Raw genomic sequence first — 3,783 nt, 5'->3', positions numbered from 1 at the left:
GTACTGAACGAAACAGGTGAAAAGTCAGAGTTTAAGTTCTTCCAGATGGAGAACCTAGCCACGGTGGCTTATTCAACTCTGTCTTCTAGTGGGTTCAAGCTGGTGCCAGGGAGAGTCCCAGGGGAATGTGGTCTGCATCACGGAGAGAGAGGGGCCAGCACACAGTGACGGGTCAAGAGGCTGGTTTAGCACAAGCTGAGAGCCCTTTCCCGCCCACACCTTTGTCCTCCTAGGCTGTGACTCAGCTGGCTTTGATGACGTCTCTGATGGTCAACAGACAAAGGGACAACTCCCTAGGGAGTCTGTGTTCCCTGTTTCTCCCTGGCACATGATCACTTATCATTGCAGCCTCCAAGGCTTCAGACCTTGTCTCCACCTCCCCCGAAAATGGACCGGAAGCTTAGAGGACAATGGCGTTCGCCTTCCAGTTTTTCTCCAGGCCACTTTCCTGGGTTTGGTCGGCTTCTCTGCGGTGGAGGCGGAGGAGCGAGGGCAGAGGCTGGCAGCTTCGGGCTCTGGGTTAAGGTGCACGGGCTGGCACCGCACTGCTCGCCTCTGGCCTGCGGTGCTACATTTGTGTCACTCACCTGCCTCGCCTGGCCGGGCCTTCTCTGGGCCTCAGCTCAGGGTAGATCTGGCCACGCCCCAGCAGGGCTGGAAGCCCTGAATGGCTGCACTCAGCTCTTTTAATGGACACCGCGTTTCTCACTGCCTTCTGAGCCGGAACCCGCCTACTTCTACAGCCCTGGCTCTTCATTGTTTCCCAGCGGCTCACTAACACTAGCTTTCCCTGGGCTTCTAGGATGCCTTCGGAAATTCAAGTTGGAAGACTGAAAACTGTAGTAGGCCTTGAAGAATACAACATAAAAACAAAAGAATATGCCTGCGTATGCGCATGTACGTGTGCATGCCTGCATATGTGTTTTCTTTCTCTTTTCTTTTCCTTCTTTTTTTTTAACCAAGATAGGGTTTCTCTGTGTAGCCTTGGTTGTCCTGGAATCACTTTGCAGACCAGGCTGGCCTGGAACTCACAGCAATCTGCCTGCCTCTGCCTCCCTGGGTGCTGCGATTACAGGCGTGCGGCACTGTGCCAGGCTTGCTGTGTTTCTCCATGTGTGCGGTACAGCATGTGTGCACGCGTGGTGTGCATGTGGAGATCTAAGGTTGGCACCTGGTGTCTTCCTCCATTTCTCTTGACTTTGTTTGCTTTAAGTTTTGAGAAGATTTGCTCGGGGGCGGGTGAGATGAAGCCGTAGTTAGGAAGACCGGCTGCTCTTTCGGAGGAACCAGGTTCTGTTCCCAGCACTCACATGTCGGCCCACAGCCATCTGTGTGACTACAGTTCCTGGGGGCCAACATCCTCCTCTTACCTCCTCAGGCACTGCACATGTGTGGTGAATTATTTATGTGTGTCTGTGTCTAGCTATATGCGGATGTAAACCTGCTTTAGCTGCTTTTGGGGACAGCCTGACTACCCGGGAACCTGAGTTAAGGTGGCTGTGTGCCTCCCAATGTGGGTGTTGAAGGCTGAACTCAGGTCCCCTGCAAGAGCAGCAATGAACTCATCTTAACTGCCAAACCATCTCTGTAGCTCTTTCATTGTTTTTTTCAGACAGGGTCTCTCTCTGAACTTGGAGCTTCCTAATATCAGCTAGATTAGTGAGCCATCTTGTCCAGGGATTCCTGAGAGAAGGCCCTGAATCTTTTCAAATAAATGACACCCCCAAACCCAGCCGCCCCCCTCCACTTCAGCTCTTTTCTGGGGCTATTCATCTTCAGAGCATCCATCTTTTTGTTGTTATTGTCGTTGTTTTATGGTTTTGGTGTGTGTGTGTGTGTGTGTGTCTGTGTCTGTGTCTGTGTCTGCGTGTTTGAGACAAAGTCTCACGTAGCCCAGGCTGACCTCAATCTTTCAATCCTCCTGCCTATGCCTCCCAAGCGCTAGGACCCTGTGTGTGTGGCACCTTGCTCGCTCTGCCCACAGCTCCTTGGTTGTCTCCTAGCTTGATCCATTGGCCCAGATTCTGCCCAGACAGGAGGTGCCTGGATATTCAGGAAGCCTGGTGAGGCTGGGTGATGGAACTAAGTCACCTAAAGGGAGGGCACCGTGTCCTGGCTGCCACTCTGTTTACCTGGGGACAATAGTTCCCTTTAGCAAACACAGAGACCTGAAGACTGTCTTCTCAGATATTTTAACCAACATCTGTCACTCCACCGGATCCACTCCTGTTTATTTTCCAGAGGGGGGTACTATTCTCCCTTGCCCCACTTTCCAGGCGCTCCGCAGCCCTCCCCCTCCACATTCTCCCCGTATCCCACAGATCTCATAATCCTGCTTAGGAGTCTGTCTGCAGTCCAGAACCTGTTGGCCAAGCATCTTGTCCTGGCCTCCTTCCCTCTCTTCTAAGCCATACCATAGCGAGAGAGAAAGCCCCAAACCATGCTGACCTGACTTCCTTCCCTTTCCCTTAGGAGACCCCAGACGTGTATGTGTGTGTGTGTGTGTGTGTAGAATGCCAACCCACATCCTTCCTTTGCAGGCACTGAGGACCCTGAAATCACCATACCTACATTTTACCAAAGGAAAAGCTGAGACCAAAGAACAAAGATGCTGGGCCTTCAGCCAAAGCCCACAGTCCACCTTGCTTGTGTCCCCTGGCGCTATAGGCATTTGAGAGTCGTTCCACGGGAGAGGGCGACTCCTCGTGGTCATGAAAAGAATGACTGCCGGTAGCTCAATTCCCAGGTCCCAGGGGGGAGAGGGGCTGACAGCGGAAGTAGGTCATCCAAATCCACAGGCCTTAATTATCAAGAAGGTAAATAGAGCAAAGGCCCTTAATGGGGAATTCTCACTCCTTGTCCTTAGTCATGTTCCTCATAAACCATGTTCCTCATGGTTTAATAACACTGCCCCAAGGTTTTAATCGAACCCTATAGATGAGGAAGCAAATACAGTTATTTTTAAAATACTTTTAGCACCTGACAAGCCACACACAGCTTTTAAGATTCAGGAATCAGGGGGTCAGCCCTATCAGAATGCAGAAGCTTGCTTTCTCAACAAAAAAAAATAAGTAATAAAAATGCATTCTAATAGTAGGAGAATGGGCTCTTCAAGGCTAGGGACTGCGCAGTGACTATACCCAAGTGTTTATGGCGCTTGCCTTTCATCTTTAGCGGCAAAAGTCTAAAATGACAGCTTTTTCTTTTGTCTTGCCTTTAAAACAAAAAGTCTCAGTATGTAGCCCAAGCTGGACTTGAACATGTGACCTTTCTGCCTCAGCTTCCCAAATGTTGGCTGTCTTCACAAAAAACTTCAGAAATCTAAGAGGTCCCTCAGACATTTCCAGGCCTAGACAGATGTGCACAGAGACCTCTGGCCGATCAACCCAAACCTCATCTGGCTACCAGGAGCAGGCGGGCAGTCTACTATGAGTGACTTCGGGAGCTTTTTCCAATGGTTTCAAGATGAAGATGCCAGGAGGAAGCTGCAGCCCAGTGAAATCTTTCTCGGACCTGCACCGAGCCACGCCGAACCATGTACTTGTGGATCTGCGCTGACCCTCAGGCATGGAGCAGCACAGAAAGCGTAAAAGCTAAAAACGGGGTCAGAGGCAGAAAGTCCATGTGTTCCTGGCCACCGTGGTGTCACTGCTCCCAATACAGGTGTAACCTGAGTCCCCACTGGGAGCCAGAAATCAGCTGAGAAGAGACGCCAGGAGAGAGCTGCGGAGTGGAGGTGGAGGAAGTGGGGGCCGCGGCTGCTCATCCCACCAGCTCCGTTTG

The sequence above is a fragment of the Meriones unguiculatus genome, chromosome 5 (genome assembly GCF_030254825.1).
Source record: "Meriones unguiculatus strain TT.TT164.6M chromosome 5, Bangor_MerUng_6.1, whole genome shotgun sequence".
NCBI classification, from domain to species: domain Eukaryota; kingdom Metazoa; phylum Chordata; class Mammalia; order Rodentia; family Muridae; genus Meriones; species Meriones unguiculatus.
This window is presented reverse-complemented; position numbering follows the sequence as displayed.